This window comes from Nicotiana tabacum, chromosome 1, assembly GCF_000715075.1.
Source record: "Nicotiana tabacum cultivar K326 chromosome 1, ASM71507v2, whole genome shotgun sequence".
Lineage (NCBI taxonomy): Eukaryota > Viridiplantae > Streptophyta > Magnoliopsida > Solanales > Solanaceae > Nicotiana > Nicotiana tabacum.
In genome coordinates, this window is record NC_134080.1 from 103,923,062 (window position 1) to 103,944,426 (window position 21,365).

Sequence of the window (21,365 nt, forward strand, 5' to 3'; positions counted from 1 at the left end):
TACGCCATCAGTAATTCATCTCTTCTGCCCGCTCCCCTCATCTTGCTACAAAAACCTCTCAGATGAGCCACCGGATCACCGTGTCCGTTGTACAGGTCGAACTTGGGCATTTTGAACCCTGCCGGTAATTGTAAATTCGGGAATAAACATAGATCTTTGTAAGCCATGCTTACCTGACCTCCTAGTCCTCTCATATCCCTGAAGGATTGCTCTATGCTTTTCATTTTTCTGAACATCTCTTCCTGTTCAGGATTTCTAGCCGGTTTTTCTGCTTTCTCCTGTAGGTCAGCATGTGGATCATGTGGATAGGCTTTAGGCGCTTTGAAGGTAAGCTCCGGGGGATAATACTGGTTGTCATGTGCTTGGAACAAAGATTCCCTCGGGGATTTATGGAGTGCAGTTGGTGGAGATGTCACAAAGACAGGGGTGATTGGCGGAGGAGGGTATGGAACTTATTTTGGTGGTGGAGCTTGTAGCGTATGAGAAGTAGTGCCATGGTAGTGCTGATAAATGGGAAAACCCGGATCGGTAGCGGGAGGATCCTGAGACTGAGCTAATGGTGGGGTAAGAGCCGGGTTAGCAGGGTAAGCTGACGGTGATTGCCCTTTGGATCAGGCTTGGTACATTTCGGCCATCTGTTGCTTAAGCTTGAGCATCTCCTCTTTTATTTTATAGACGTCCAACTCTTCTACCTCAACACTAGTGTCGACATCTAGAATAGACATGATTTTCGGTATTGGTCCCTTCGATCTTGTTTGGTAATGGTAATGTGCCAGTATCCTCTAGATAAACTAACTGCTTGAATTCTCTGGAATCAACAAACTTGTTAGTTTTCAGAGTTTAACACATATGCGATTACACGTTGGGATGCAGTGCATCTAGGCAATTAACCATTTCTATCATGCATTTGCTTCGGTTGCATGGGTCATTCCGGCCTCCCATAATTGTGCCCCTTTTTTAAGCTTCCTTTATTTTATCCTTCTTTATTCATTTTGCATTTTCCCTTCTTTCTTTTTTAGTGGTGGTCGAATCCTATAGAGATTGCCTACGTATCATGTCCCCGTATGAATCAGACCGAGCATAGTTCTGCCCTATAAGTGCGAAAAGCAAAGATAATAACTTCAATTTTTTATTAATAAACATTCTATTACAAACCCGATGCTTTTTTGGAAAGGAAAATAACAGACTCGAAACCAAACCAAGTACGAACTCGATAACTACTGACAGACTCTGACGCGAAAGAAAAACAGACTCTAACAAACAACAGACTCTAGGAAAGAAAGAAAAATGCAGATTCAAACTATGAACACATTAAAGTTTTAAATTTGGGTGCCCGCGGGGCATCATTCGGCCTCACCGCGGATTTAGGGGTGAGGTTCTTTTCTAGCTGTTCCAATTCATACATGATTTGCTTCACAAACATCATCACCGCCGAGAAGAAGGTAGTACGAGTCATGTTTGCACATTCCCGACATTTCCGGGTAATAGCACGAGTAATAGTCAGAATCTTGCTCCTGGTTCGGTCATTTCCTAGGAGTAGGCGTTCTATATGATCCCGTCTAGCCTTCAAAACCCGAGAATCATGCAGATGTTGCTGTATTTCATCTTTCATTGAAGTCATCAGATTATAGCAGTGTTTACTCTCAGTTTCAAAAGCCTTGACTTGTTTATCCGCCTTGCTCTCTAGGGTGATTACCTTTCTTTTTAGACCGGCAATGATCTTTTTATAATCCTTCCTCGCCTACTGTAAGTACCGTGTGCGCTCTTCGGTTCTTCTTGCCCATTGCGCCTGGAGTTGTGCTATGGTACCCTCCGATTGCTTCAAGTCATTTCGGCACTCACTGATTTCTTTTTTCAACCCTTTTATTAATTGCTCATCTGATCGACTCCTTTGTTGGTTGTCGGCATCTATCCTCATTTGTCGGATTTGGGCTTTCAGCGCCTCATTTTCTTGGGCCAATTTATTCTTTTCTCCCTGATCGGCGTCAACTTGCAGACTATTTTCAAATCCCAGGTTTTTAATCTGTTGCTTTAGCTGGCCTATTTCTGCCTTGTAACTCTCTTATTTTGCCAACCAATCCCACTGTTCTTGCGACGCTTGGACGAACTCCTGGAGATGAGGCCTTTTGGCCGGTCTCCCAAACTCGATTTCTTTCCTAACCCAAGCAAGGTATTCCGGCGAAACTTCACCTTTGGACCGATCACGTACACATGTATTGGCCGTTAAGTATTGACACTCGCTCCAAATTTGTCGGACTGCTGCTTCAGGAAATTGTTCGTTGAGCTCGATCTCGACTACTTGGCCACTAAGATCTTCATCTCTCAGAACTATTTGGCATCTCCCCAACTATCTCAAGACTCGATACGGGGCATAGGGATGAATACTCCGGAGTCCCATCAAAAGGAAATGGGGCCCAGTGGCTGGCATATATATGATTTCATCCACAGGCAACCACCCTAGTGTCCACTGTATTTGGCTGGCGGTGAGGGTTCGAAAGAATGATGTCCACGCCGTAACTCCCTTGGGTAGACTGACCCCCTTGATTCTTGTGTAGAACTCTTCTATGCAAGTTTTCTTCGAAGAACCATAACTCAAAAGCTGGGAACGGTGGCAGAGATGCTCAGTCATCCATATTTGTAACAACAAGTTACACCCCTCAAAAAAGTTCCCTCTGGCTTTGCAGGCTGTGAGAGCTCGGAAGATATCAGATACTATCATAGGCGCAAGAGAGCTTTTATCTTGACTGAGCAAGGTACTGACGACCCCGGCTATTTTCAGATCAATATTTCCGTCTTTCCGTGGAAATACCAAAAGGACCAAAAAGGTTATCATAAATGCCACTCGTCTATGCTCGTCCCATTTCTGACGGTTACTCTTGCTGCATAACTTATTACCCAGGTTGTTAAATCCTCCGACATGACCATATCTGTCGTATATGAAGTGCGGATTACAAAAACCTACGGTTAAATCTGAGTTATGGACCGTCCTAGGTATCTTTAACGAATCTAAAAACCGATGCACAGTGACAACTCTTGGAGCAGCCAGGTATTTTTGCCTCAATGGAACTTCAGCATTTCCGATGTACCTGGTTATTTCCTCCAAAGTCGGAGCAAGTTCGAAATCGGAGAAGTGGAAGACATTGTGTGCCGGGTCCCAGCAGGTGACCATAGCTCTTATGACATCCCCCCGAGGTTGGATTTCCAACAAACTCGTAAGGCCTTTTAGATATTTCTTGACCTCATCTTGCCCTTCACCACCTAGATCATCCCACCATAACCGCAACTTGAAAGGGATTTTAGTCATTATTGAAAAAGGTTCATTTTGCATCGTGTTCATCCTGCACATTTATTAAGGTGATTAAGAAATAAAATTTATTTGACTCAACAAATTGACTATATTTTTTTTATTTATTTATTTTTTTAATTTTCACAGATTAAAAGGAAGCCCCGGTTCCGCACACGGCTTTTCAGCACTTCGGGAATGAAGATTTTAAAGCTGGGTGAGTCTACCGGTCAAAAATCAAAAAATGACTAAAAGTGGTCGTTTATGCAAAGTCAGCCTTCCGGCGTCCCTTTCGGGAACATTCGGCTATTCTTGCACGAAACGGCATCACCCGACTTATTTATGTTGACAATTAACATTTGACATTTTTTGGCTATTTTTGTAAAATAGGAGGTTGGACCCGATGAGGGTTGCCTACGTATCCCGCACCCTGTGAGAATCAAACCGGCGTAGTTCGGGCCGATAAAACAAACTCTTTTTTGAAAAACAGACTCTTTTCATTGGCAAATAAAACTATATATATATATATATATATATATATATATATATATATATATATATATATATATATATATATATATATATATATATATATATATATATATATATATATATATATATATATATATATATATATTACAGGCGATTAACTCTCCTTAACCTTCATACTGCTATTTCGCTATCCTTAAAAATTCGGTCAGCATGCAAGTCCGAAACAAATAAATGCACAAGTAAAAGCAAGTAAGATGCATCAAGATGGTCATTTTCATTTTTTGGTACACCTGTCCTAGACAGACCCAACCCCTATGTTGAGCCTCCAAAGTCAAATGCACGTGATGCAAACAAACGTTCCTACTAGGGATCCGGCATGAAGCTGAGTTATTCTAGGTTCATAACCTGGGTATTTGTTCTATACTGTGTACCCGAGCGGACAACTCGAGTCGAGGAGGGGGCTACGTACCGGGAACCAAAAGGCCATCCGGCTTAGTAACTTGTCTGGCCTCTTTCTTATTTTAGGTATTGACACTAACAGAATAGGGAGTCTCGACCAGCAAGCTCATCCCCGGAGGTAAGAAGAGAAGGGTTTCGGCACAGTTTATATACAGTTCAGATAATATCAAAGCGGTAAAAGCAGCATTTAGCACATTAGGCCCAAACATGTAACAAAATCATATAAAGCCAAATATAACAATTTATCTAAGCTCGAATTTTGAACCCTGAACCAGAGGTTCTGGGTGATTATCTCCCCAGCAGAGTCACCAGAGCTGTCACACCTCCTTTTTACCCGCGCCCGCAAAGAGGCGTAAAAGGGAGTTTTTTTCAATTAAAGGACAATCGAAACGGGATTTATTATTTAATTCAGAGTCGCCACTTAGGAGATTTATGGTGTCCCAAGTCACCGGTTGAATCCCGAATCGAGGAAATGATTGACTCTGTATTACAGTCCGCGAACCAGAAATCCGAGTAAGGAATTCTGTTAACCCGGGAGAAGGTATTAGGCATTCCCGAGTTTCGTGGTTCTAGCACGGTCGCTCAACTGACATATTCGGCTTATTTATCTAATTTTAATACATGTTGAACCTATGTGCAAATTTTAACTGCGTACCGCTTTTACTAATATTATTTTTACCGAAAATTGTAACATCGTGGAAATACATCTCGAACCACGTCACATCAATGCACCTGTGGTTATTGACACATTTCAACTCTGTTAAGATTTGGATTTGGGTCACATAAATGTGCACCCGAGTTTAAGAATGTAATATTATTAAAATACGCGCCTAAAGAGACTAACGCGTTATTCTTTTGGGGAAGGCCGTGAAATTCGCTAAACGGCACATCCCGAAATCTAAGTATTTTAATATATACAATTATTGTGGGCCCCGCAATTTTGCATTTTTTATTCGGCGAGGCTCATCTTTTTATTTTAAGGCCGATCCTAAAGTGACTACGATTTTCTACCTTTATTGTCTCTACCGATAAAAGAGAGGTCCTAATTTATTTGTTGTTGGACTGAGGCAAACCACATAATAAATCTACACCAAAGCCATTGGGCTCTAAGATAAACCCAACGAAGAGAGTGTTACGCTCAGGCCCATGCCCGTGATGGGTTATGCGTTGATTTCAGCCTAGACCCAAATATACACGGCCATCAGAGATGGACCTGGGCTGCTTATTAAAGGACTGAAAACTATATTGAGTCAAAAAACCCTAACGCAACAATTCAAATTGAGCAATTATTCCTGAGTCGTCTCAAGTTCATTTACTTGATTCAAGTTAGTATTGATTGTTTTGATTGTAGCTTCCTACTCGGGCATGCAAGTAACTGAAGGTATTTATTTGAAGGTGTTGATCAAACTAAGGGAAGTTATTAACTAAAGCAAACTACTAGACTCAACGAACCAATTTCATGAATCTGAGTACTTACGAGACCTAACGTTAATTCAACGATAACAATTCAGATGCGCACATTAGCTAAGTCCAGGACACTTATTCTCATGTATATGTTAAACAACGGATAGCCATATTGATTTCCAGCTCAAACTATTTTTAGTTCTAAAAGTTTATACTAAACAGAATCAAGCTAAATTATGCTACAGCTAATACCATTCCAAACAATAGTCCAAAAGTCCACTACAGTTCTAATTACACAGCCCAAGTTTTAATAGCAAAATACAAAACTAAACTACGCTAGGCAACCCATAACAGTTATTGTCTATGTTAACCATAAATACAGCTGAAATCCAAATAAATAGGGATCTGATGAACACTTTTATATCATCAACTCCATTTCAAAGCTACATCATGGTGGATTCGAATGTGTACCTGGGATTGGAACAGAAATAAAGTAGAAGAAAAATTAGCAGCAATAATACGAGCAGCAATATAACAGCAGTTCGCAGCAGCAATTTAAAGTTCCAAACAGCCACAAACATAACCAGTTAAGCCCAGAACACACTTGAACACAGTCCAGAATGAAGTGTAAAACAACAATCACAGCAAATACCCAAATAAACTTAAAACCCCTCTAATCACACAACAGTATCAAGCTTAATTCATTTCTAGTCTCAACCTACTCAATAAAGGGTTTCAAGAATTGAAAAGAAAACCAAAATCTCTCTCAAAATGCAATGAAATAGTAGCTGTATCTATATCCTATTGCCCTTTTCCCCAGCTCTTAACTCTCTTCCTCTCTTTTAACTCTTTCTTTTTCAGATTCTCTTTCAGGTCCTAAACTCTTAAAAGTCTCTCTGAAACTGTTGTTCAAACTCCCTCCCTTTCTTTTCAGGTCTGTTTTTTCCTCCCCCTCTCTATCTAAAAATGATTCTATATATAACCCCCAAGGCAGGCCTGCCCCCTCTATCTTATCAGATTTTTTGCCCATGATATTCCCTTAAAGCCCATTATCAAGTGTCTTGTGCCCAAAGGTATGGGCAACTTATAATATTCAATTAATCCCTCATGCTTTTATGTTTTGTTCCCCACTAATACTAAACAATTCAGTAGTTTAGTGTTTTACAGACAGCCCACTTAAACTAGCCATTTTTAACCTTTTCAATCCCCAAAATATCCTCCTAAAGCCCCTGGAATCACTATCCTACCCAATCTCTTTCACTCTGCATTGAGACCTTCAACTATAACCTATTCAAACATACCCATTAACTAAGCTGAATCCAACTAACTACCACAGCTATAACTAATTCAAATCAGTTAATAATCCAATCAGCAATTCAAACTAGAACCCAGGTCAGATCAAATAGCATAAAGACTAATGCATGTGAACAAAATCCTATTGAACTACCAAGGTCAAATTTCAGACCATGATTGGCACGGATACAGGGGGATGACTAACTAAGTTCCCAATTCTAAATTAAATAAGATGCATGAAATACTCTCGCACACTGGATGGGCACAACTGCATTTACAATGTAAAATGACGAATAACAAAACAAACAAGGAATCAGACATCACAGAAATGAAGCAATTCGAACCAATATTCATGGTTCTAAATTAGCCTTAAACACAAAAATGTAAGGACCTTGAGGATATACTGAATGGAACCCTACGGCTGAAAACAAAACAAACGACACCAAACAACTTGACGAGAAATACTAAAATACAAGCATAAATGGATTAATCGATGAAACTGTTTAAAACAAATGTTAATCAACAACAGGAAACTAGACAAAGAAAAGGTTCGAAAGAGGAGGGGAATTAATTGACAAACGTAGCAAGGAAAACTAATTAGGCAACAACAAACAATAATCAGAGAAGAAAAAGGAAAAGAGGAGAAATACCTCAAAAATCAGAAACCAAAATGAACTTTGTTCTCACTGACACTTCGTCTTGAAATTTTGAAGCCAAAACGGACCTTAATCGAGTGTTCTCGAATGAGAACACTCGACTAAAGTCGGTTAAGACCTCAAACCTTTAACCCTTATGGTTAACAGCCTGAAGCTGGTTCCTCTAGGGTTTGCCTTCGATTTGAAATTCGAGAGGCTTTTACAAGATTTGGACAGAACCTGGGTGAGATTTGGGACGGGGTTAGCTAGGTGGTTCAGTGGTGTGACTTCGGGGTTAATTAGATAAACTAGGGTTCTGGTCCGATTTTCGATCTGATATTTGAAACAAACGGCTAGGATTCGAGGGTGACGGTTAGAGGGGTTAGGTTGGGGAGGTCGAGGGGAAGTTGTGGTGTAAATTTGGGGTTGTTTGGATGAACTAGGGTTAGGGGCCAGTTCTTCGATCTAAGATTCGAAGAACTCGGGGATGATTCGAGGGCGATGGGGTGGGGATTCGGAAAGAGGATGGTGAGGGGGTTCCATGGTGTAATTTTGGGGTTGTTTGGACCACCGGAACCGCCGTGAGGCGATTTTCGGTGGGCGGAGGACGGTGGTTGAAGGCGGCGGACATGTTTGGTCTCTGAAGCTCCGAGACGAAGGTGAAAGGAAGGGTTTGGTTTAGGGGGCGTGGGGGTAAGGAATCAAGGTTATATACGGGGGGTTTAATCCTGGCCGTTGGATCAAGACCGACCAACGGCCTGGATCAGTTCATTTAACAGACACGGCGTCGTTTGGTTTAGTGTCGGGGCGGGGTCAATCCGGGTGCAAGTGGGTTGGGCCAGGGAATGGGTATGGGCGGACTGATCTGGACCGTTGATCCAGTGAGATCAACAGCCTAGACTGAGACTAGCAAAAACGACGTCGTTTGGACGGTCATGTTGCCAGCCTAATTGGACCGGGTAAACAGGGTATTTGGACTGGGCCTGGACTCTCTTTTACAATTGGCCCAGTCCGATTTTCTCTTGTTTTTCTTCTTTTTCTTCTATTTTCTTTTTTTAATTGAAAATTCCTAAACTGAGTTGAAAAACCAAGATTATTTAAAAAGATATTAATTAACCCTTAACAATAATTAACACACAAGATCGAAAAATAAAATCGCACAATTAAACAATAAAATGACAAACTACCGGAATTCATATTTTTTGTGATTTTCATTATTTAAAATAGGACGTGGTTTAATTAATTTAAAGATGCATAATTAAATCCTAAATGCACATGCAACACATATTTTGTATTTTTCTTATTTAAAGTAGAAACAAACATGCGCAGACAAAAATACAAATAAATTGCAAACAACACAAAACCATTTTGTTTTGAATTTTTGGGAGTAGTTCTCATAGGGCAAAAATCACGTGCTCATAGTTATCTTCCGCAATTTAGGCTTACCTAGTCGTAGAGGACTAGGTGTCGTAACGATAGTTCACGGAGGGCGAACCGGGGTCGTGACAAGTTGGTATCAGAGCTCTAGGTTCATAGGAGTCATGGATCACAATCCGATTTATTAGAGTCTCGCTGATCGGTATGGAGACGTCTATACTTATCTACAAGAGGCTATGTAACTGTTAGGAAAATTTCCACTTCATTTGATTTCCTTGTCGTGCGATATTTTGACATCACAATCCTTAACTTCTATCTTCTATTCTCTCACAGATGGTGAGGACACATGCTACCCGAGATGATCAGGCACCCGCGCCCCTACTGCAGCCGTCAAAGGCCGGGGTCGGGGTAGAGGTTGAGGAGGCGCACGTGGTGCAGCCAGAGCACCTGTGCAAGCTACCGCCGAGGTACCACCAGCAGTTCCAGCCGGAGTCCAGGCACCTGACACGCCTACTGCTACTACTACTCCAGCTTTTCAGGAGACTCTGGCATAGTTCATGGGCATGTACACCACTCTAGCTCAGGCAGGGTTGCTTCCTCTTGTTGTAGCTACATCTCAGGCCGGGGAAGGAGCACAGACTCCCGCCGCCCGCACTCCTGAGCAGCGAGTGCATGTTGAGCAGGTCCCTGAGATTATTCTTGTACCGCCTGCAGTGCCAATTCAGCCCGAGGGCAGGGCAGCGGCTTCCGAGGAGGAGCAGCTGAGGCTTGAGAGGTTCAAGAGGTATAAGCCTCATGTATTCAGCGGTCTAGCATTGGAGGATGCTCTGGGATTTCTAGATGAGAGTTACCGCATTCTCCGTACCATGGGTATATTAGGATCGAGTGGGGTTTCCTACCTTCCAGCTTTGAGGAGCCTCCTATGAGTGGTGGCACACCTATGAGTTAGACAGTCCGGATGAGGCTGCTTTACTAACTTGGACTTAGTTTTCAGATCTGTTCTTGAGAGAGTATGTTCCTCAGAGCCTCAAGGACGCATGGCGCATAGAGTTTGAGCATTTGCACCAGGGTGCTATGACTGTCTCAGAGTATGCTGTCTGTTACACTAGTTTGGCTAGGCATGCACCAGCCTTGGTTTCTACTGTTCGTGAGAGGGTTCGCCGGTTTATTGAGGGACTTATTCCCAGCATCAGGTCTAGCATGGCTCGTGAGTTGGATATGGATATTTCTTATCAGCAGGTGGTGAGCATTGCTAGGAGGATTGAGGGTATGCATGCTAGGGAGAGAGAGGAAAGGGAGGCCAATAGGTCTCAAGAATCAGGCCATTTCTCTGGTGCCCGTGCCCCAGCAGCAGGTCGTCATGGTAGGGGTTATATGAGTCGCCCTATTCATTCAGCTCTTCCAGCAGCCAGTGGTATTCCAGCTCCTCCTAGGCCTCAGGAGCCTTATTATGCACCTCTGGTATCTAGCATGCCTCCTGTGCGGGGTGATTTCAGAGGTCAGTCCAGCAGACTTGGCCAGAGCCAGTCACAGCCACCACGTCCTTCCAGAGCTTCTTTTGAGTGTGGTGACACATGCCATATGGTGAGGGATTGCCCTAGACTTGGTAGGAGTGCACCTCCACAAACTTCTCAGCCACAGCGTGCCCCGTAGAGTTCGCAAGCCATGGTTACAGCTCTAATTGCTACCCCACCTGCTCAGCCAGCCAGAGGTAGAGGTCGGGGAGGTAGAGGTCGCCCTAAAGGGGGAGGCCAGGCCAGATATTATGCCCTTCCTGCCCGTACCGAGGTTGTTGCCTCCAATTCTGTCATCACAGGTATTATACTGGTTTGTCACAGAGATGCATCGGTTCTATTCGATCCAGGATCCACTTATTCTTATGTGTCTTCTTATTTTGCTCCGCATTTGGGTGTATCTCGGGGTTCTTTGAGTTCCCCTATTTATGTTTCTACTCTTGTGGGAGATTCTCTTGTTGTGGACCACGTTTATCGGTCGTGTTTGGTTGCTCTTAGTGGTTTGAGACCATAGCCGATTTATTGTTACTCAGCATGGTTGACTTTAATATTATATTAGGCATAGATTGGTTGTCGCCCCATTATGCTATTCTTGATTGTCACACCAAAACCGTGACGTTGGCTATGTCAGGTATACCGCGTGTTGAGTGGAGGGGTACTTTAGATCAGACTCCCAGTAGAGTTATTTCTTTTCTTAAAGCTCAGTGTATGGTTCAGAAGGGGTGTGACACGTATTTAGCTTATGTGAGAGATGTCAGTATTGATACCCCTTCAGTTGATTCAGTCCCAGTAGTACGGGATTTTCTCAATGTGTTTCCAGCCGATCTTCCAGGCTTGCCGCCTGATAGAGATATTGATTTTGGCATTGATCTGTTGCCGGGCACTCAGCCCATTTCTATTCCTCCATATCGTATGGCTCCTCCTGAGTTGAAGGGGTTGAAGGATCAGTTATAGGAATTGCTTGACAAGGGTTTTATTCGGCCCAGTGTATCACCTTGGGGTGCTCCTGTCTTGTTTGTGAAGAAAAAGGATGGTTCTATGCGTATGTGTATTGATTATCGCTAGTTGAACAAGGTTATAGTGAAGAACTGTTATCCTTTGCCTCATATTGATGATTTGTTTGACCAGCTTCAGGGCGCACGAATGTTTTCTAAGATTGATTTGCACTCAGGTTACCATCAGTTGAAGATTCGGGAGCCAGATATCCTGAAGACTGCTTCAGGACTCGGTATGGTCATTACGAGTTCCTTGTTATGTCATTTGGGCACCAATGCCCCAGCAGCCTTTATGCATTTGATGCACAGTGTGTTCCGACCGTATCTTGACTCGTTCATTATTGTCTTTATTGATGATATTCTGGTGTATTTCCGGAGTCGGGAAGATCATGAGCAGCACCTGAGGACTGTGCTTCAGACTCTGAGACAGAAGAAGTTATATGCTAAGTTCTCGAAATGTGAGTTTTGGTTGGATTCAGTGGCATTCCTAGGCCACGTGGTATCGAGGGCATTCAGGTGGATCCAAAGAAAATAGAGGTCGTGCAGAGTTGGCCCAGACCATCCTCAGCTACCGAGATCCGCAGTTTCTTTATCCTAGCGGGTTACTACTGTCATTTTGTGGAGAGGTTATCATCGATTGCAGCCCCCATGACCAGGTTGACCCAGAAGGGTGTTCTATTTTAGTGGACGGAGGAGTGTGAGGTGAGCTTTCAGAAGCTCAAGACAGCTATAGCCCCAGTTTTGATATTTCCTACAGGTTCAAGGTCTTATACGGTCTATTGTGATGCCTTGAGGATCGGCCTCGGAGTGTTATTGATGCAGGACGGTAGGGTGATTGCCTACGTGTCCAGACAGTTAAAGATACATGAGAAGAACTACCCCGTTGATGACCTTGAGTTAGCTTCCATTGTTCACGCCCTAAAGATCTGGCGCCATTATTTATACGGTGTGCCTTGTGAGATTTATACTGACCATCGCATCTTGCATCACCTGTTCAAGCAAAAGGATCTAAATTTGCGCTAGAGGAGGTGGTTAGAGTTGTTGAAGGACACATCACTATTTTGTATCACCCGGGCAAGGCCAATGTGGTGGTCGATGCTTTGAGTCGTCGGGCAGAGAGTTTGGGGAGTTTGGCTTATTTACCAGCATCGGAGAGGCCTATGGCAGTGGATGTTCAAACCTTAGCCAGCCAGTTTGTGAGATTGGATCTTTCGGAGCCCAGTCAGGTTCTAGCTTGCGCGGTTTCTCGGTATTCCTTATTTGATCGTATCAGGGAGCAGCAGTATGATGACCCTCATTTGCTTGTCCTCAAGGACAAGGTTCAGCACGGTAATTCTAGAGATGTGACTATTGGTGATGATGGGGTATTGAGAATGCAGAGTCGGATTTGTGTACCCAATGTTGATGGGCTTCGGGAGTTGATTCTGGAGGAAGCCCATAGCTCGCGGTATTCCATTCATCCGGGTGCCGCGAAGATGTATCAGGATTTGAGGCAGCACTATTGGTGGAGGCAGATGAAGAAAGATATAGTTGGATTCGTAGCTCCGTGTCTCAACTGTCAGTAGGTGAAGTATGAGCACCAGAGATCGGGTGGGTTGCTTCAGAAGATAGAGATTTTGGAGTGGAAGTGGGAGAGGATCACCATGGACTTTGTAGTTTGGCTCCCACGGACTTTGAAGAAGTTCGATAGTATTTGGGTGATTGTGGATCGGCTGACCAAGTCCGCTCATTTCATTCCTGTGTGTACTACTTATTATTTAGAGCGGTTGGCAGAGATTTATATCTGGGAACTTATTCGTCTGCATGGTATTCCAGTGTCCATCATTTCAGATAGAGGTACTAAGTTCACATTACGGTTCTAGAGGGTCGTTCAGCATGAGTTGGGTACTCGGGTGGAGTTGAGTACAGCATTTCACCCTCAGATGGACGGACAGTCTGAGCGCACTATTTAGATTCTTGAGGATATGCTTTGTGCGTGTGTGATCGAGTTTGGAGGATCTTGGGATCAGCTCTTGCTATTGGCGGAGTTTGCTTATAACAACAGTTATTAGTCCAACATTTAGATGGCACCGTATGAGGCTTTATATGGGAGACGGTGTAGATCCCTGGTGGGTTGGTTTGAGCTGGGTGAGGTTATATTGTTGGGCACAGACTTGGTTCAGGATGCTTTGGAGAAGGTTAAGGTGATTTGGGATAGACTCCGTACAGCCCAGTCCAGACAGAAGAGTTACGTGGACCGAAAGGTTCGTGATGTTTACTATATGGTTGGAGAGCGGGTTCTGATTCGGGTTTTGCCTATGAAGGGCGTTATGAGATTTGGAAAGAAAGGGAAGTTGAGTCTGAGGTTTATTGACCCTTTTGAGATATTGAGGCGTGTTGGAAAGGTTGTTTATGAGCTTGCCTTACCTCCTAGCTTGGCAGGAGTTCATCCGGTATTTCATGTTTCGATGCTCCAGAGGTATCACGGTGATCCGTCGCATGTGTTGGATTTCAGTTCAGTCCAGTTGGACAAGGATCTATCTTATGTTGAGGAGCCAGTGGCAATATTGGACAGGAAGGTTAGAAAGTTGAGGTCAAAGAACATTGTTGCAGTAAAGGTTCAGTAGCGGGGTCAGCCGATCGAGGAGGTGACCTGGGAGACCGAGCAGGATATGTGCAGTCGTTACCCTCATCTTTTCACTACTTCAGGTATGTCTCTATGCTCGTTCGAGGATGAATGAATGTTTAAGTGTAGGAGGATGTGATGACCCGGCCGGTCATTTTAAGAATTTGCACCTCGATCCCCTTTTAACTGCTTTCCCCAAGTTTATTTCTGCTATTTTGATTTGCTGAGATGTTCGGCTTTGAGTTTCAGAGAGTTTTGGGAGACTTAGTCCCTAAATGAGAGCTTAAGTGTTGGAAAGTTGACCGTAGTCAAAACAGTGTGAAGATAGCCTCGGAATGGAGATCCGATGGTTTTGTTAGCTCCGTTGGTGATTTCGGGCTTAGGGGCATGTTCAGATTGTGTTTTGGAGGTCCGTAGCTAATTTAGGCTTGAAATGCCGAAAGTTGAATTTTTGAAGTTTCCGGTTCGATAGTGATATTTTGATACGAGGGTCGGAATGGAATTCCAGAATTTGGAGTAGCTCCGTAGTGTTTAATGTGACGTGTGTGCAAAATTTCAGGTCATTCGGACGAGGTTGATAGACTTTTTGATCGAAAGCGTATTTTTAGAGTTTTTAAAATTCTTAGGCTTGAATCCGATGAAAAATAGGTGTTTTGATGTTGTTTTGAGTGTTCGAAGGTTGGAACAAGTTTGAATGATGTTTTAGGATCGGTTGGCATGTTTGGTTGAGGTCCCAGGGGCCTCGGGTGAGTTTCGGGTGGTCAATCGGATCATTTCATGATGTTTGAAGTTGCAGAAAACTGATGTGTGTGTTGCAGACCAGTTGTTCTTCGCGTTCGCGAAGGGTTAGGATGTGGAGCTTGTGAGCACGTGATTTTTTCCCTATATGAATTATTCCAACAAAATCAAAATAAAATAATTTCTTTCAGTGTTTGCAATTTTGTGAATTTTTGTGGCATTTGCTGTTAATTGTTTGCATTTTGTTTGTGCGTTTTAACTAGTGAAAAATACAAAAATACGTTGCATTTGCATTTAGGGTTAATTTTACATTTTAGGATTAATTAAAAATTTAATTGTTGCATAAAATGGAAAAATCACAAAATTAGTTTAATTTGCACTTTTAATTGTAGCTTTGATTTTGAGTAGCTTTCTTTTGTTAATTTGTTTTTAATTAATTGTGTTAATTATCATTTTAGTTTTAATTAGTTTTTTTAGTTCTAGGAATTAATTTTGATTTTAATTAAATTTCGAAAAAAAGGGAAAAAAGGATAAAGGAAAAAGAGTTTTGAATTAATTTTGTTTTGAATAAAAGATGAAAAGGGTTGGGCCAGTTTTCAAACTAAACTCCCAGGCCCAAATCTTCCAATATGAAACCCGTCTGAAATACCCGGTACCAAGCCCAAACCCGTGTCCAACCCGATCCGGTCCCCCCCCCCAAACCAAACGGCTTCGTTTCGTTAAAGTTTGATCTGAGCCGTTGATCGTGCCTCGTGCCAGGATCCAACTGGCCCTTCCCCCCGTATAAAAATGTCCAAACCACTCAGACCCCCCTCTCGTCGTCTCCAACACTCCCAAAGACCCCATCACAACCCCACCGTGCACCGCCGTCAAAAATCGCCCTACGGAGGCGGTAGGTCTCCGATGGGCACCAAATTTACACCCTAGCTCCCTCTACTTCTCTTCATTCCAAATCCACACCCCTTTTTCCCTCGAATCACACTCGAATTTCTCAAATCTGGCTCAGAAGCTCCAAACCCTAATCCGCCGCCCTATTTTTCCACTGCCTCAACCGGCGGCGCCACCTCCAAACACTACCAAAATAACACCCTAGACCCCCCCCCCCATTCCCATCTTTCCGAATCCATAACTCGTTTCCCTCGAACATGCCCCGAGCCCGTCGAATCTTGAATTGAAGATGAGACCTAAAAGGTCAAACTCTAAAATCGGCAGATTTGGTGACGATTAAGACCAAAATGGACCTTGGTCATGTGTTTTCATCTGAGAACACATGATCGAGACCCCTTTCGGTCAAAATCGAGAGATTGAGGAAGAATTTCAAAGTTGGCCATCCTTGCTAGGTATTTCTGTTCGTTTGCTGGTCTTGCATGATTTCTTTTTGTTGTTTTGATTTCATTTTTTTGTCGTATCCGTTTTTCTTCTCTTCACCATAGGTTCATCTGTTAGTCTGTCTGTGTTGCATATTTAGCTTAATAGCATGTTTAATTCATTATTTAGTTCATCACCATCTGGTTTTCTGCCCTTGTTTCCTTTTTAGAAGGTTCTTGTTTTTTTTGATTGGTTTGAATTCCCAATTCGGTCAGTTCTTAAAATTCTGGGTTTCTTTTGGACTTCTAAAAATTCAAAAGCCCAAGGGGGGAATTAATGGGGATTACAGACTTGTGGGGGCTCTGAATTGGGTCAATTTGACCCATGTTTTGGACTAGTTCATTGGAGTAATTAACAAGGCTTAGAGGGGCAATTTGGGTAATCTAGGCTTAGAGAATCTTTTCATAACAGAATTGGAAGCTTCCTGGAAGCTGAAAAGCGGGCTTACTTGGTAAACAAGCCAAAAATTCAGGGATTAAGTAGCAAAAACAAAAATATGAAAAGGGTCTAGGTGCAAGTCTGATCCTCCTTTAGCTGCCCTAGTGCCTTTCTTATAAAGGTAGCTTTTCTTGCCTTTGAAGGCAGAGATTTTTGAGAGCTGGAAATCTAAAAATATAGAAACTGCAAAAATTTTACTACTTTCATAGACTTCAAGAACAAAGATTACTGTTCCATTGCATTCTCTTCTATAATTTCAAAGACTTTAAACTTCTGAAGAATTTCTGATTAATCTGGTGCTGAAATGAATTGAGTTTTGGGTGTTTGAAGTTTGGTTTGAGGTTGCTTTGGGTTATTGTTCGATTAAGACTGTCTTGTACTACTTCGTATCCATTTTTCTGGTTTGCATTGGTGTTGTTGGTGCTGAATTCTGCTGTTACTCTGCTAATCTTTCACTATTTCCTTTTCTGTTTCAATCTCCAGGTACACATCTCTAATTTTAAGCATGTAAGCCATGGTTCATGAAGTGTTTTTTTTGAAGGAAATGAAGATTATGATGCTATCTCTGCTTAGCTCCTTTCTCAGTGTGTTTTGAGTTTCATATTGATACTGTAATAGGATTATTATGTAGTGTATGTTGATTCGTGTTTCTTTAAATTCCTAGGTTCTATTGTTATTAGAAAATGTTGTCTTTAAAATTCAGGTTGTTAGAATGTTTGTTAATCACAATACTACTATAGTAAAGTGTGAGCATGTGTTGAGAAGTTAAAGTCCAACTTTGTCTTCTTCTGCTGGTCGTGTGAAATGGTAAGGATGATTAGGAGTGGGATCTCTTTGGCACATTTTCTAGTCATACAAAGTTTTCAGACTTAATTTCTTTGTTTAGTTAGGTGTGTGTTGATTTAGGATTAATATATCTTGCTGCATTTCTACACTCAAGTTGACTATGTCGTCTGTTCTGAGCTTTCTCAGTATAATGCAATAGCTAATATGATTCGTTAGCTTTGAATTCCTGTGTAGTGTAGTTGAGGCGTAGGTTCGGATTTACGTCAAACAAGGTTTGTTTTTTTTGCAATCTGTTTTTGGATCAACAATTTGTTAAGTAATTGCATTTTCCTTCTGTCCTCACAATTAGCAGAGTTTTGCTTAGGATTACTTTAGTAACATATTCATAACCCTTCATGCGATTGGATTTGTTTAGCAGTACATACTCATATTCCCGGTCGCTAGTACATTTCACTTTGTTATTATCATTTGGCTTTTGATGTTGCTCAAGCTACTGTTTTTTTAATTACAGTATATCAAGAATGTAGTTGGGCTTTCATAATTCTTTCCTAGGACCTACGGTCCTTAGGGGTCTACTAAGCTTACTTTAATTAGCCACAGTGTTTGTGTCTGTATTACTATTGATGAAAGTGTGTTTCTTATATTAATTTCCTCCAATCGATTTAGTATTGAATATATGTATCTTTTCACAGTCTGTCCATATATTGGACCTTTGCATTTCGTCTCAGCTGTAGGATCGATTTTTTTATTTTTTTTAAAAGGGCACAAACATCATAGTATATTTTGGATGCATATTAATCGTGATTGTGTACACGTTCATGTGACACGATTACGATTCTAAAAATAAAATCGGAGTATGCGTTCTCGCAACTTCGAACAATTTTTTTAAATAATAAAAATAGTTGCTACTAGGCCACTAATCAATTTTAGTTTATAGAGTTTTGAGGTGTGCCATCTACAATTTAATTATTCATGGCCCTCATGTTAATAACCTAGATATTAAAAAAAGTGATAAATGTTGGTAGTTTGCTCTAGGCACGTTTAAAATACTATTGTGGTTGTGTATGCGTTTGCGCAATTTTGGCCAGTTCTTCTTAATAACAATAAAGCATCATCAATTGTGGACACGTTCGCGTGACATGATTTCTGACACGCCCAACAAATGGGTACACGTACGCGTGACCCGTTTCAAGATAATTTTTCTTAGTTTAAAAGCGGTAAAAGGCTAAAGCACATAGGTTTTAAAGTGAGTAATTAGACAATTTTAATAAGCCAAGTATGATCAAAGCGACCGTGCTAGAACCACGGAACTCGGGAATCCCTAACACCTTCTCCCGAGTTAACAGAATTCCTTACCCAGATTTCTGTGTTCGCAAACCGTAATTAGAGTCATTTTCCTCGATTCGGGATCTTAACCGGTGACTTGGAACACCATAAATTATTCCAAGTGGCGACTCTGATTTTAATAAATTATCCCGTTTCGATTGTCACTTAAATTGGAAAAAACTCCCTTTTATACCCTTTATGGGGTGTAGTAAAAAAGGAGGTGTCACAGCTCTTGCGACTCTGCTAGGGAATCGAACCCAGAATCTCTGGTTCAGGGTTCAGAATTCGAGCTTATTAATATGATTTTGCTTGGATTTATTTATTGTTGATATTACTGTATTCTGTGAACCTTTTGTGTTAAATGTTATCTGTTTACCATTTTAATATTGTTAGAATTGTATATAACTGTCTTCTTACGCCACCTCTCTAAGTCTTCTGAAAATGGTGCACATGTTCGCGTGGCCCGCTTTTTCTGTAGAAATTATACCAAATAGAACGAGGTTGGTCAAGTGACAAGGCCGGGTAGACTTCAGTGCTCCCGGTACGTCGCCCCCCTCTTCGGCCCCAGTTGTCCGCTCGGGTAACCCAAGTCTAGAACAAAACCCCAGGATTCAAACCTAGAAAAACACAGCCTCATGCCGGATCCCTAGTAGGAAAGTTTGCTTGCATCACGTGCATTTGACTTTGGGGACTCAACACAGGGGTTGGGTCTGTCTAGGACAGGTGTATCCGAAATAACAGATCATCCTGATGCATTCTATGTGTTATGTGAACATTTTTGGCTTGCATGCTGACCGGCTAGGGGAAATAAAGCAAAGAGAAAAACCAAGAGTGATATAGGGAAGAAACAAAGCCCGGTTCTAAAGAAAACCCCAGTATTTGAAAACATCCCGAAATTCTGCCAAAATTTTTCAAAAAAAGTTATTCCAAAAAGAGTCAAACACTGTGTTCTTACAAATGTGTCAAAACTGACCGAACTACGCAGGTCTGATTCTCACTGAATGTGTGTTACGTAGGCAACCTACATAAGGTTCGGCCTTATTTTTGAAAAAAAAACAAGAAAAAGAGAGTCAGTGGTCAAGTGAATACATTCTAGATGTTGGTCAAAATAAGTCGATCTAGCTTCGGCAATGTCTTAAACTGTTCTTGCCGAGATAGCCTCAGAGTATTTTTTTCAGTTGTCGAAAGGCTATTTTCGTAAAAGAATGGACAATTTTGTGAAGGGTCATAAAATAATTCCCCCGGCCTCAAAATTCATGTGAAATTGGGAAGGGGCCGCATTTGCAAAAACAGTCACTTAGCTAAAACTGGCATACAGGGGAAGAAATCATGGTCCTTTGATTTGTTTTTTTTCTTTTCTGCTTTTCTTTTCTTTTTTTCTTTTCTTTTTCAAAAACTATTTACAAAATGGTTCATTCGAGTCAACCCTAACCTTAACCTTCCACAAGAAAAGAATGAATACCATCCAGGATCCGCCAGAAGTAGTCAGGGAACATGCTCAGTTGCACTTGCGTATGTGGTGGAATGATCTAGATGAAGATGGTCAGAAATGGGGGAAAAAGCACTTGGGTGCTCTTATAGACATATTTGAGATCAAACCACGGGAAGATCTGATCAAAGCTTTGGTAACTTTCTGGGATCCTGTCCACAATGTCTTTCGTTTCTCGGATTTTGAGATCACCCCTACTTTGGAGGAGATAGCCGGGTACATTGAATTCGGACGGGATTTGAGGAAGCAACAACTTATATTTCCAAGGGCTCCACCGGTGCACAAGTTCTTTGACCTACTGAATATCAGTAAACAGACGAATAAAGAACGTGTGAGCAATGGGTTTTGTGCTTTCCATTTCTTATACTTCAGGTTCGAGCACTCTACTAGTTTTGAAACGCATGAAAAGGGTCTAAGAAACAAACAAGACAAGGGCCTTTGGCAAATTCATCGCCGGTTCGCATTTATTGTAGCATTCTTAGGGATCATGGTTTTTCCAAATGAGAAAGGGATGGTGGATATTCGTATCGCTAGAATTGCAAAAATCCTCACTACCAAGGAAGATCATACACTTGCCCCGTTGGTGCTGGCAGATATTTATCGAGCATTGACTTTATGGAAGGCAGGGGCTCAATTTTTTGAAGGTTGCAGCATCCTTCTGCAGATGTGATTGATCGAGCACCTTCGCCATCATCCCAGATTCATGAGTTATGGTTCGAGCCTGAATAACTTCATCACTAGTTACGAGGAGAGGGTAAAAGATTACAACGCACCAGAAGGGTTTGAAGCATGGGTCTCTCACTTGAAAGTTCTTAATGCAGGTCAGGTCGAGTGGGCTATAGAATGGCTCCTGAGGACAGAATCCATCTATATGACTGCTATCAAAGGCTACCTGAGGTTAATGGGCGTAAGGAGTATTCAGCCATATGCACCTCAGAGGGTCTTGAGGCAATTGGGAAGGTATCAGATTGTGCCAGAAGATGAAGATCTAAGCACCCAGGTCATAGAGTTACATCCAGAAGCTGCATTGCCCGAGGCTGTAGTTTAGCAGGATTGGAATAGCTTCCGGTATCTAAAAAATGGCACCTAGGTACCAGACATCGCCAAGGGGGAAGTAGATCCAAATTATGCTGCTTAGTTTGAGAAAATAACTTATGTAAATA